General features: G+C 49.3%; 1 protein-coding gene across 1 annotated transcript in view; it reads right to left on the bottom strand.

The window, feature by feature from the left end:
• Spsb4 (splA/ryanodine receptor domain and SOCS box containing 4) overlaps positions 1-13,742 on the bottom strand; it is an 83,901-nt gene extending 70,159 nt beyond the window's left edge. The window contains exon 1 of the mRNA XM_020170493.2: positions 13,605-13,742. The gene's annotated coding sequence lies outside the window, so the exon portion shown is untranslated. The remainder of the gene's footprint in view (positions 1-13,604) is intronic.
• Positions 13,743-14,487: the final 745 nt, after the last annotated feature.

Genomic DNA, 14,487 nt, shown 5'->3' with positions numbered 1-14,487 from the left:
AGTCATTTTATCATAGCAACTGACTAATTCACCATCCCGAAAGTGGCGCACCTCAGTCAAAGTCCAGGTGGGGAAGGAAAGAACTCTGCCAGCACGCAGAGAGGACAGGGATGGTGTGGGTTTCTTTGGTAACCTCAAATTTTATGCTCAACTCCTATTCTTGCTGTTGTCAGACTTCAGCATCACCTGTGAACCCTATTCAGAATGCTGACATTCCATCTGAGAGAATACTAGAACACATCAAAATTCGCAACACTAGACAGCTTTAAGATGGCAGAATAAAGTTTCCTATTTTCATATCTGAAATCACTCACAATCAAGGAGAAAGAGAAACGGAAATACAAATTTCCTCTTCAGCAAACCTAGAACACTCTTGTGACCCAAACCACAGCTTATAAGGAAAGGCTACTGAAAACACTCCAAGGCAGAAGATCGAAAGCTGATGGGAGAACCCCTCAAGAAGCCACCTGTGGCTCTGGGAGAGTCTGGTAGAGCCAGCCAGCAGCGGTCATTCCTGAAGGAAGAAAACAAAGGTTCCTAATCAGGAGCAACAAAAGCACAGGATGCAGCCTGACAGTGGGAGCCAGACTCCAAAAGCTTGAGGGAAGAGGAGGAGAGGACTAATGGAGGAAGCCACAGAGCTGCCATCTTCCCAGGAAGCAGTGTGCTGGTGAGGCAGGGTGGGGGAAGCTCACAGCTTACAGATCTCTGCTGCCTGAGAAGAAGCAAAGACACTACCACAGAAGCAAAATCACTATCACAATTTTGGGAACCTAGTTTCTGTGAACCAGGGAGCAATTGTGTCATCCTTGGGTAATTCATGACCTCTGAACACACTGCCTGCAAAATCCCCATCCAAGAGAGTTCACCTCTTTCACAGAGGAACCAACACAGATACAGTTTAAGATGTTCTTAGAAAAATAAAAGGAATAAAAGAACGGGGAAGGGGGAGAACCATGACAAATGAAAAAAGTCATCATTTTAAAAAACTGTCACAAAGCAGATAAAAATTGTGATCAAATCTGCAAACGAATTTTGCAGGCACAAAGAGTGCAAGAGTTATGGGGTTATAGATAATCCCACTCAGATTTCAAAGAAAAAAAAGAAGAAACTAATCACAAAATTATGAGTCACAAAACCTTGCCAACTAGACATTAAAAAAAAAGTTGTCTTTCTAAACAACTCAGATACAAAAATCCATATAAAGTCACAGAATACCTAGAAAATAACAAAAAAATGCCTATTTTAGAAAGATGACAACTAGTACAGTTTAAACAAAAAAATAAATTCAGCCAGGTATGGTGGCACACACCTATAATCCCAGTACTCAGAAGGCTGAGGCAGGATGACTCAGTTTGAGGCTAACCTGGGCTACATAGTGAGAGCCTGTCTCAAAACAATCAAACAAAAATTTAATTTCCTTTATATAGTTATTTCAGATAACCTCTATCACTAAAAGTAAAATACAAACCTTCCAAATTGTCAGAAGGAACACAACACAAAGTAAAATAAGACCACATTTGAAAGGTTTTGGTTTTAAGAAGCAATATGAAGTAAACAGACATAGACATAAAATGTGAGAATAAAATTAAGACCGAGGTAGGAACCATGATAATGAACAGCCATAATAAATTACTAGAAAGGAAAGACTCCAGAATGGGAGACAAGACAAAATCCTCAGCTGTACTCTACATGTAAGAGATGACCCCAACGCAGTGACTCAGCTGTGGTGAAAATCCGAGGACGAACACAGAACCAACCAAGGTCAACCCACACTGAGGAGGAGCCTTAACCAGGCGGTACAGCTGGTGTGGGGCAAAAGGTTTTAAATGAGGCAAAGAAACCTTACAATAATACAGAATATGATCCACAGTTGAAGGCCTAATACACCTAATAATAACACCATAATTCAGAGCAAAACCTATGGGAAATAGAGGGGGCACATTAGCCAGAAACACCTCAGGGGCAGGTAATTATAATTCCCCTCTTCTGGCTCCTGACAGATCAATTAGCCAAATTAAGTAGAAAAGCCAAACTTACATAATTAAAAAGACAGAACAAATTGAGGTACATATCATCTTCTGTACCTTGAAAACAAAGAGTTTGTCTTCTTTCAGGAGTTCATCAAGCCATCAAATACATTCCCGTAAGTTTTATTCCCACGAATAAAACATCAAAAACCAAAAATAATACAGAGCCTGGTAACGGAAAAAAAAAGGAAAAAGGTCACAAAGCCATGGATCACTAAATCCTACCACTCGGACATTTTAAAAACTTCTCTTTAAACAACTCAGATTAAAAAAAATCCATATAAAATTGCAGAATATTTAGAAAGTAACCAAAAAATTCCATCTATTAGAACCTGCGGATTGCCTCTAAGGCAGAGCTCAGAGAAACCATGGCTGGTGTGCCATGCTAATGTGTTTTAAAACGAAACTATATGAACTAAACATAATCAAATAGAAAAATAATGGGACTAATCAAAAACCCGAGAGCTGGCTCTTTGGGAAAAATACCACGAAGCAAAAACAAAGCAATAAAACACACAAACCATGTAAACCAATCTCATCTATCATGTTATATTTGCTTTGTTATTATATTTCTGTGTGTTCTCCAAATCTGTCATGTTGATAGATGCACCCTTAGTCTGATCATGGAACAGAGTGAATTCCAGTGAGGGGCTGTCCAGCAAGTTACCTGACCAGTAATCCCCTGAACTGTCAAGGTCATTAAAAACACGGAAAGACTGAGAAAGTGTCCAGCCAAGAAGGGCCCAGGAGGGTGTAAGGACCACATATAACATGGTGTCCTAGATGGAGTCCTGAGACAGAAGAAGGACTTTAGGTAAAAATGAAGGAAATCTGAACAAAGTATGAACTTTGTTGATAACAGCATATTGATATTGATTTATTTGTGATAAATGTACAACACTAATGCAAGATGCTGATTATATGGAAAACTGGGTGTTCACGGGGTGAGTATATGAAATCGCTCTACACTATTGGTTTACTCTTTCCTCCTTCTCTCCACTTCCCCCCTTCATTCCTTCCATTTCTTCCCTTCCTACTGTTCTTCCTTCCATTTCTTCCCTTTCTTCCTTTCTTCCTTCCTTCCTTCCTTCCTTTCCCTTCTCTCTTCCCCCTTTCTCTCTCCCCTTCCTTCCTTCCTCTCTTCCTCTTTTCCTCTCTTCCTCTCTTTTTCTTTCTTTCTTCCTTCCTTTTTTTCCTTCTGTCTCTCCCCTCCCTCTTTTCCTTCTCTCTCTCTTTCCTCCCTCCCTCCCTTCCCCCTCCCCTTTCTTCTTTCTTTCCCCACTGCTAGGGAGGGATTGAACCCAGGGCCTCATGTATGTTTGATAAGTGTTTGGTTTAGTTTTTCTACAAATTTCAAACTACTCCAAAAAATAAAGCCTATTAATTAAAAATCTTAGCTGGATGTACTGGCACACACCTGTAAGTCCCAGCTACTTGGGAGGTTGAGGCAGGAGGATCACACGTTTGAGGCCAGCCCAGAGAAAATCTCAAAAGAGCTAGGGGCATCACACAAATGGTAGTTTTTGAGAAGTACTGGGCACAATTCCCAGTTCTGTGAAAAAAATCTTAAATCACTTCCCAATATTAGGAAATGCCAAGAAATGAACCAAAACTAAAATTTGCCTTTCGCCTCATTACTTACTAATCTAACATAGACAACGTTAGGATTTGGATGTTTCATTTTCTTTTTTGTCTGTAAAATATTGGTGAATTGTCCTTTTAAAATTGGTATTCCTCATGGGTCTTCATTTCGATTATTTCACCTAAAATTAAGTAACAGTTTTGCCTAGTACTAAGTATCCTTTAAATGCACGACTTTGACTACTAAATTAAAAAACATATAAACCATTTAATCTACTCATTTTAAAGAGTAAAGTAGCATGAGTACATGCATAAAATTTAAAAATGAGAAATCACAAAGTGGCATGGCAAAAGCACTCATTAAAAAGTTAAAATTTGCTGTTTTATTATGGGGAGATACTTGCTTCATAAATTGCCACAAATTTCTGCTACACTCATACCCAAATACAAAAGGTGAAGAGATACACCAAAAAGAGGGAGCAACGGCTCGATGAGAAGGGTTCTAGAAAGTACGTAGTGAGAGAGACACAGCTTAGAACCTCTATGAAATGCCATTTTTGTTTATCAGATTTGCAAAGGTCAAAAAGTTGGGTAGCACCTTCTTGGACGAGGCAGAGAAGAGTGACAGACTCATGCATTGTCACCCCAAATGTCAGCTGGGGTAACTCAGTGAACAGCAAGTCAGTGCCATCTTCCAAAATTGCAAATGCACATACCCTTTGCTCCAGCAGTTCTACTTTCCCCGTTTCTTTAAATATGTTCTCCGAATGTGCAAAATAGTTCATATTACATGCACAAACAGCATTGTAATAGCAAAACTGACAGAAAACAGGATAAAATAATGATAAATCTTTATAATGGAATATTATGCAGCTGAAACCAAGAATGTATTGATCTGGAAGACTCAGATGAAGTCAAATAAATAAGGTGCAGAGCAAAGTGTGTACTGCACTGCCATTACTGTGGAAAGATGAGGGAGGAGGGAGGAGAAGGGGAAGGGGAAGGTTGAGGAAGGGGGAGCTATTTAACCCAAAAGGTCCACATGGAACTGAGGACCAGATGTGTCTGTAAGACACCCACTATGGTTCCTAAAAAATAACTTGCTTCTCTTTGCTCATCTCAGACGTCCACACTGACTTCACCAGCCTTTGAGATGAGCCCACTTAGGAGAGGGCGCACGGTCTGATGGTGCAGCAGGGATGCAACTCCTGGAATTTGCTGTGTGCAAGGAGGCATCTGCAAGTTTGTGCCCCAGGGCATCTGACTAGAGGCATCTGCCACCTTGTCCCACACCAACAGACCCGAAATGGAGGTTCAAAGGGAAGCAGCCTGACCAAAGTCACATGGCTAAGACATGGCAGAGCTGGTCTCACCCCCGGCAGCCTGAACTCAAATTCCCCTGGGTTTCAGCTCCTCACTGCTCTCCCAATCACTAGCTCAAATACCAGCACCTACTGTGTGCCAGGTGGCCTGCCAGGTGGACAGTGCTGTCCCTTTGTGAAAAGGAGGAAACAGGCTCAGAGAAGTTGAAAAATGTGTCCTGGGGCCACATGGCCAGTAAGCAGCAGGGTTAGGATAACCAGAAGGTCATCACAGGACTAACCTCTGCTCTCACATCTGCTCCATGCTGTTTAAAATAGTCCCTCTCAACGCTGGCGGAGTGGTTCGAGCCGTAAGAGTGCCTGCTTAGCAAGTGTGAGGCCCTGAGTTCAAACCTCAGTGCAGCAAAAAAAAAAAAAAAAAAAAATATATATATATTTATATATACACACACACACACATAGAGAGAGAGAACAACCCCTCACCATGGTGCTGTCACTAGCTCTGTGTGACAGCCCCCCCCACACACACTTGTTTTCCTGTATATACTTTGGAGCTGCTGTTGGTAGTGAGGTGCCTTCCAAGTGTTTAAAAGCAGCAGCCCTGGGGTGGCTTCTTACAGGCACTTGGCTCTCCCTCCCCAGGGAGTCTCAAAGTCTTTGCCTAGTCGTGGCAAGCAGGGCTCCTGAAGGGTGTCACACTGGGGTGTGATAAGGTAGGTATATAAATAGTGTCCCTTTACTGCTCGCCCAGTGCAGGGTCCCTGTCCACTAATGGCAAGCCATACCATGAAGGGCAGGACTCCCACATTGCCCTGTCCACGGGGTTGTGGGCAGGGACTTCACGCTGAGACTCATCAGAAAGTGCCACTGACTAGCTTACCTTGCCTGCCTTTGCCAGCATCAGGGCTGACCTGGCACCCAGTAAAAGGTGAGGGCTCCTTTAAGTCCTGCGTGTCCTCTTCCTCTGGCATTGCCATTTACCATGTGGATGCCTCCTGCTATGGACCGAGTGTCTATAATGAATGCCCAGGATTCACAGTGTCAGTGAGCCATTTGGAGGTGGAGCCCCGAGGAAGAGCATTTGTTCATAAAGGTGAGTTCCGCCTCCTCCAAGAAGCCTGCCCAGATGCTCTGGGCCTCCAGCAGGCTCCTTCAACCTCTGCCCAGTGCTCATTCCCTCCCACTTGCACCCACTCCCGGGAAAGACCTATTTTACCCTTCTTTTCTCTTTTTTTTTGCGGTACTAGGGTTTGAACTCAGGGCCTCAACCTTGAGCCACTCCACCAGCCCTTTTTTGTGATGCGTTTTTTTCAAGATAGGGTCTCGTAAACTATTTGCCTGGCTGGTTTCAAACCACAATCCTCCTGATCTCTGCCTCCTGAGTAGCTAGGATTACAGGCGTGAGCCACAGGCACTGGCCTTCATTTCTTTAAGTGTGTTTTCGTTGGTTCTTCAGGCCTGTATATATTGTGTTTTAATCAAATTAACCCCCTCTCCTCCCTACTCCCCCCAGTTACTTGCTCATTATCACCTGCTCCCCTATGTTCAACAGCTTACTGTACAGTACATTAATTATATTTGTATATAGATAGCTTGTTTCAATATTTTTCATTCTCTAACATTTTGTTCCCCTTTCCCACTTCCCATAGCCCCCTCAGACTCTTTTCAGATAGTGGAGCCAGAAAGAGCCAGGGTTGGAGTCTAGAGTTGGGGACATAGGGCACTGTGTGCTGTGCTACATTGACTGACAGTCACCCTCTCTGAGCTGCTTACTCTTGGCTATATCCAGTCTGTTGTTTGTTAGATGCAATGTGCACCATCCCTGCTTCCAGCCCACACTGATATTCATTCAGCAAACACTTACTGGATATCTGCTGTTTGGCTGGGTACTGAGGCACAGCAGTGGCCATGCAAGGCTCCATCCCTGCCCTGCCTCTCCAACCAGAGACAGTGGGAGCTTGCCATATTTCTTTCTTTGTTTCTAGCAGAGCCCACGGCACAGGGCCAGGCCCACAGGATATACAAGAGACTCCAACTTCCTGATTGGAGTTACACCACCTGTAAACCCAGCACACAGTGGGCCCATTGACCCATGCCACAGAATGTCTCAGTAACCCCCAGACCCAACCCAGGGCCTGACACCATGCTCAGATGACAAGGAAGGCCCCTCTCCATGGCTGCAGTCATGGCTGAGCTAGAAAATAAAACCTCAAGTTGTCACTTCCCAGGACCCGGGCAGTGTTAGCACCCATCAGGACAATAGGGAGGGCTGGGTGATCAGGCCGCCCCATTAAGAGCACTGACCTCAGAGGCCCAGGAACTGAAAATCACAGTCTCAGAGCAGGATGGTGCAAGCTGGGGGGTGACTGAGTGACATGGCCCTCCCCTCGGTGTGGCCTCTGGCTTCAGACTTGCTGAGGTCGCGGGGCAAGGGGCTAGGGCAAGTTTCAAATCTTCCTTTAACCAGCAGTAACGATGCTCCCTCGGAGGAAGGGGCCCTCAGCTTCAGGAAAGTATAAAACCCAGCGACTTCCACACCAAAGGGGTCAGCCCGGTGACAGGTGTGCACGATGACAAAGGCTGTTTGATGCCACTGGAATTCCTTTCACATCTGCACAGCACACTTCGGAAAACCCAATCCCATCACGCTCAGTGCTTAAAACCCTCCTTTGAGGAGAAATTTCACTGCTGAGCCTAACCTTAGCCCTCCCAGAATGTTCCAGATGCTCCCCCAGGCCACTGCCCTTAGAGAACCCCTTTCCTCCATCCTCTCAATGTCCCTCACTTCCCCGATCGGCTGCCACCACCGGCTCCCCATCCCCTGCCCCATGCTCCCAGAGCGCTGTGCTTTTTTCCCCCAAAGCACTCATCACAAGGATCCAGCCTGGGGACAGCCAACTGGAGCTCCCAGGACTCCATCCTCACCAGCCTGGTTTAGAAAAACAATGGTGGATGAGCATCTTTGGGACACACGGTGTGAACAAGTGAATAAAATACTGTGCTGCCTCAGAGGAGCCTCCACCTGGGGATGAGATAGGAATGTCAAGATCCACCAGCTTGAACAAGTCATTTAATGTCTTTATTCCTCAATTTTCACCCTGTACCATGATGCCAATGATACTTGCCCAGCCCTAGTTCAACTGGCGTGTTTTTAAGATTTTCTTGGGGCTGAGTATAGTAGTGAGTGCCTGTAATCCCCAGCTATGTGTGAAGTATAGATAGGAGGGTCGAGGTTTGAGGCCAGCCAGGGTTAATTATAAAAAAGGTAGCACGACCCGCATTTCAATAAATAAGCTGAGCATGGTGTCACACGCCAGCTATGAAGAAGGTGTAAGTAGGAAGGATCTCCAGCTAGGGTGGCCTCGGGCAAAAACACAAGAACCTGTCTGAAAAAATACCTAAGGCAAAAAAGGGCTGGGGCATAGTTCAAGTGAAGCCCTGAGTTCAAAACCTCAGTACTGCCAAAATATATATAGATATATTTTCTTGGTGCAAATACTGAGTGGAGGGGCTGTTTTATTAAAAGACACTCATTCATAATGAACACACCAACAGGGAATGAATTGAAGAGCCTCCAAGGTTTTATTCACAGAGGTCCATTTACTTTTCCATAATTCACACAGGGAGCTCACGCTACAACCAGCCGGGCCAGCCTTTCCTCCCCCAGCGCTCACAAAGACGGCCATCTGTCCAGTTCCAGGTGGTACTGTCTCACGCTGTCTTCCTAGAGCTGAATCAATGAGGGTTCCCCAGCCTGCCCTCCTCCCGGGGTTTCCATGGCAATCCTCCCACACGTGGCTGAGCAGGGCCCTCAAGGTAGAAGCTCAGTTGTCAGCCAGCCAGGGGAGCAGGGACTGCAATGTGGGAGGTTTGCTGGGCAGTGATCAGGCCAGCATGCTTTGCAAGGTCATTTGAAAGAGACATAGCCCCAAGCCACTGAGGCCGTGCTCCATCCTGGCAGGCCTGGTCATTGTGCAGCTGGCCCTGTGCCCACGGGGCTACCTCGGGGTGCATGAAGATGGTTCTGCAGGACAGCTAGCCTTGGGGTGGGGCAAAGCACGCCAGGAGGGACTGAGGGAGGCCTGGTGGAGCCCCTGGGGAAACTTCTATTCTGAGAACACAATTATTTTCATGAACAACCTCTTATTTATTTCCTGAGATCAACTTTGCCCCTGCCGTTCAGGCCTCAGGGTGAAGCTAGGGGATCCAGAACCTGCTGAGATCTCCAAGGGTTCTAAGACCGAGACATCTCTGGGCGCTTGAGATACCAGGCATGGAAGGGAAAGCAAGGAAGAAGTGAGGAAGGGAGATGCAGAAAGGCGGCGGGGACCACATGTGGGAAGGGCCCCTCAGCACCAGAACAACCTACGTGTGACTTGCATATCTGTGTCACAGAATGTGACTCACAGGTGGGATGTCCCTGTAAGGCAGCCCACTTATTTCTGGAAGACAGGTTCAAGTTTACCATGAATGACATTTCACAGTGTTCGAAGCCAGGTATGTGATGTGGACCCCGGCACATGCTAGCACACAAGGCGTAGCACTCACACAGTGGCAGCTTTCCCACCTGTGACCCCCAAGGTGACGTCGTCACACTCGGCTCCTCCGCTCCATGCACGCTGTCCTTAGTAATTGCACCAGAGGCCCTTGGCAGGTGTCGTTATGTGGGGTCTCCAGCCCTGCCTTCCCTCCTTAGCACCAGGCCACCTCCTACAAGCATGGAGCCACCAGATGGAGTGGCTTAGGTGACCTTGGTAAGCCAGCTGGCCTCTTTCCACCCTAAGCCTCCCACTGTGGGCAGACCCACTCTCTCAGCGCTATGGGACATTGGTGGCCCCCCAACTAGAACCCCAGAATCACGGGTCCTTGGCTGAGCTCAGCTCTTCTGTCTCCTGTATCCCGGGGTCCTCTCTGCCCCTCCTGCTTCTGAGGGCATCCAGCCTCAGTCTCCCTCTTCCTTGGTTCAGACCTTGTCTGGACCACTACAGGGGTCTCCCAAGGGGTCTCTGTGATTCCAGCCTTTACCCCCCAACCCATCCTTCATGCTGCTGAGAGGGCAAATCTGACCAAGCTGCCCACCTTCCTGCTTCTTTAAGCCTCCACTCCTAGGCTGGCACCCAAGGGTGCCCACTCTTGCTCTTGCTTATTCCTCCCATGGTCTCTCATTGTGGCTCAACCACCTCAGAGTGGTTAAGGTGGCACATCCCCATCACACCTGGGGCATCCTGGGCCTCCCCACCCTTGCTGCCTGGCTGGCATTCCTAGGCAGTCCTGCAGCCCACCGTGGCCTCTTCCCTCCACTCCTCGTCCTAGCTGTTGGTCTGCTGTACCACATGCTGTGTTTCTAGCCAGGCTCAGTGGGTCTCACTAGTGTCTGTCTCCAAGACCAGCATACAGCCTGTCCCCATTGCCTCTGGCTGCATGGGCTGAAGAAGGACTATATAATATAATACACTTTAACCTCCTGCATGCCTTGTGTTTTTACCAACAAAATTTTTTTTTGACAATTCAGGTACTTTTTTTTTAAATAAATGGGCTTTAAGTTGTGAAGCAAAAGTCACATGCAGTCTGGAAAGATTTCTGCCTGTAATGCTTTCTTGAAGGCCCTCAAAGCTCACTATAACTCATTCGGGTGTGCAGTTCCCTTTCCCAAAGGATGAGCCTCACAGCTGCTGCCTGCAGCCTCAAGGCAAATCCCTGTTTCTGAACAGCAGGAGGAAACCTGGTCAGCTTAGATAGGGACCACATTTTATTTAAAATGTGTTGCTGAATTTTTAATGCTTTATGATTGATTTTTTTTCTTCTCTCTTTTTGGCAGCACTAGGATTTTGAACTCAGGGCCTAGCAAGTACTCTACACCTGGAGCCATATCCTCCAGTCCTTTTTGGCTTTAAGTTATTTTTCAGATAGGGTCTCCTGCTTTCTGTGTGGGCTGGCCTCAGACTGAAATCCTCCTACGTAGGCCTCCCACATAGCTGAGATAACAGCTGCATGCCACCACGCTCAGCTTGTTTGTTGAGAGGGTCTTACTAACTTTTTGCCTGAGGTTGGCCTCCAACAGCAATCCTCCGATGTCTGCCTTCTAAGTCACTGGGATTACAGGTGAGACGCACCAGGCCCAGTCCTGATCCATCTTTTTTGTAAGATGATGTTTGTGTGGTCATGCTCACGTAAGTTAAGCGCACACATTACACACTTTCTTAGGTTTAATGACTACCATGAGAGAAGTCTGATGACTTGAATCTAGGTCCCACCACCTTCCTGACTTTCACGTCTAGCTGGGAGGGTGCCTGAGACCTTCGTTCCTGTAACAGCTGAGAAGGAAACTTTCAAAACACGAACATGACAGGACAGACCAGGCAACTTAGAAGCAACTAAGTAGTTAGGGTATAAGGGGTTGCATTGGGTCTTTTCCCCCGAAAGGCAAGGAATCCACACTGGCCTGGGCTTGACCACTTCCTTGTGGAAGAACGAAGCCATCCAAGGGCAGGCTTACATGGACAGATGGTTCCAGTTCTATGGGAAGCCAGGACAAAAAGTATTCCAGGGAGGCCAGCTAGTGAATAGCCCTTGAAGTACCGGAGCAAAACCAAGAAGCCCTGAGTGGTTAGGGGGTGGTGACAGAGGCCAGTGGTGACAAAGGAGTGAGGGTTGTGGGGGGGCAGTAACCAGGCCTAGAGGGCCCTGGAGGTATGTAGATTTTACCCATGGTTCATAGCTAGGGAGGCATTTGATCTATTTCCACTTTAATAAGTGGTTATTACTGCTTGTTAATCTGCTGTCTGAAGAACTGAATCTTCTACCTTCAGTGTACATTTTTTTCTTATCAAGTAAGGCAGAGCACCTGGAATGGGTTTTAGTGTTATTCCTAGTTTGTTGTTGTGTGTGTGGATTGTCTGTAGTTTTTGTCCGTTTTGTTGACTTGGAGCATCTTTTACACATTTACAGAGACGGGCCCACTGCTATAGGAGTGGCAATTCTTTCTCTGGTTTGCCCTAGATTTTTTGACTGTTCATGGTGATTTCTTTTCCTTGCAGATTTTATTTTTATGTCACTGAATAAACTGGAGGGATATTTGAATGGAATAGCTGGTGAATTGGATTTTGTTTGCCATTGGTAAAGGGAGAGTCAGGGGTATGAGTCGCAGAATATGCCTTTATGTAAAGAACATTTATATCATGCTTTTTGACATTTTGTTTTCTGCAAACAGGGTTTATCTGTAGCCCTAAAAAATAATAAAGGTTTTCCAGGAGGAATTTGGGGAAAGGATTAGGATCTCTCCTCCTTCCTCCACCATCAGCCTGAGTGACAGAGGCTGCAGGAGTTAGATGGGGGAACAGAGACACCAAAGTGGGGAAACAGGGACGAGAGAGACGGGTGCTAACTGGTGCTAGGATCGCTTCCTATGCGTAGATGCCAATTCTCCTTTTAATAGCTTTCACCTGAGCCAGTTCACTTTAGGCTCATCAAATTTCGGGGGACAGATGAATGGGTGTGTAGAGGGATCAGAATCCTAAGAGGAGAAAGCTCCTATGTTCACACCCCAATCCCAACAGAGGAGGGTGGGGCGCAGAAGAGCTGGGAGACGGTAGAGAACTTGCTCAAGGTCACAGCGCTGAGCTGGTGGAAGCACAATTCGAACCCAAGTCCGATTCCAGAGCCCAGAGTTCTGCATCTCCTCTAGACAGCGGTAAAAAGTGACCCCTTCTGTCTTCCTATCCGCTTGGGCACGGGGCGGCGAGAGCAACCACTCCCCCAGCTTCTCCAGCCATTCAGAGGTCTGGGACCGGGCGTCCTCCCCTGGCTCGCAGCCGGTGGCTCGTCCAGCGTGACCAGGGCGGACACATTGGCCGCGAGCTCAGGCTCCTCTCCCCTTCCCAGAGCCCCGCGCCCAGGACTCCTGGAGTTCCTGACTCCCCCTCCCTTCCTCAGCATAGCCAAGTTTGTCCACAAGCAAGGCGGGGAAGTGGCCCGAGAGCTGGTCGGGGCCATGCGATCGGCTTCACCCCCACCGTCAGTTACAAAGGATCACAACGGCCACAGCCAAACCAGTGCCTACGGCGTGCCGGGCGCTTTAACTTCCACCACTCTGGGCCAACCGACCACCCAGGGATGGCGGTCCTCATTCTACAGACAAGGGAATTGCAGTCACTCTGGAAAGTTGGGTGACATCCTGGGGTTCACAGAGCTCATAATAACGCTAGCTAACGTATGATGGAGTGCTTCCTGTGTGCCAGGCACAGGGCTGCGTACTATCCCACGGACCCTCCCCATCCACTTGCAAAACGGGCTCAACTATCATCCCCATTCTACGGATGAGAAAACCGAGATCTGGTGCCTTGCCCAAGGTCACCCAGCCAACGATTGACCGATGTTAGACCCAAACCCAGGCGGGGTGACTCTGGAGACATTTTGGGGGTACGCTGTCTCCACTCCACGGAGAATCAGCGGGCTTCGAACCCAGAGGCTGTCTCCAGCGCCCAGGGGCTGCGCGCACGCCAACCGGCACCGACCGCCACAATCCGCAGAGAGAGGGATTCCCGGGGACCCGGACCAGACCGACGCCAGGAGCGCCGGCTGTGAAGAGTGCGCGTCCGCACCAAGTCCGCGCGGCCCCATCTCCGCCCCCGGCCCCCCGATCGCCCCTGACCAGGAGCTGGAAGACACTCACCATAAAACAGAGGGCGAGCGCCTGCCCGGGAGGAATCCCCAGAGCTGGCAGGTCGCGGACTCCCGGCAGAGACGTCTGCTGCGGCTGTCGCCCACTCAGGGGCGCCCGAGGGACCCCGCAGATGCTGACTTCCTCCCCAGAGCCAGCAGCGCGTCCTCAGAGCTGGTGCCCAGCAGCAGCGCCCTCTCTGCCAGGCACGGTGGCCTGGAGTTGGGAGCGTTCTTGGCGAAGTTGGCGCTCAGGCGCGACGAGACGGCACCGGGGGTCGGGCCCAGGTCGTGGGGGGTCACCTCACTGCGCCAATCGTGGGGAGCCGCTCCGGAGCCTGGCGTCTGACCTGCAGGGCGGCGAGTCCCGCGCTCAGGGCGCACCGGCCGCACCTCGGCCGCCGGCCCCCGGCGCGCCCAGCGTCTTCCCCAGAGCCCTGGGCGCGCGCAGCGGTGGCTGCAGCTGTGGCCCGGGCTGCCGTGCGCTCATCGCCTTCCCCAGGGGCTGGGCGCCTTTGTGCGCGGGACGCGCCGGCCGCCGCGGCCAGCTCTGGATGCTGCAGCCGCTACCGCCTCCCCCTCCGCCGCCGCCGCCCGCTCCCCGCCTTCCCGGCCGGCCCGGAGGCTGCAGCTGAAAGCCGATCCGGCTGAGCTCATCCCTGAAGGCCACTAATCCAATAGCCGCGGAAGGCGCGGCCGCCGGGAACGCCCCTTCCCCCTCCATCCCGCGCCCCGGCCGTCCCAGCCCGGGCCGCTGCCGGCGCCGCCACCTTGTCGAGGCCACCAGCTGGCGGGAGAGGGAAGTGGAACCCGCGCCCGCGCCCCCTGTGCCGGAGCGGCGCGGTCGCCATTCACCATTCTGCCCGCTGGTGCCCGCTCTCCCTCCCTCACGCACT

This window comes from Castor canadensis, chromosome 17 (assembly GCF_047511655.1).
Source record: "Castor canadensis chromosome 17, mCasCan1.hap1v2, whole genome shotgun sequence".
In the NCBI taxonomy this organism is placed as follows: Eukaryota; Metazoa; Chordata; class Mammalia; order Rodentia; family Castoridae; genus Castor; species Castor canadensis.
Note: the sequence above shows the minus strand (reverse complement) of the source record. Positions and strands in the feature narration are given on the sequence as shown.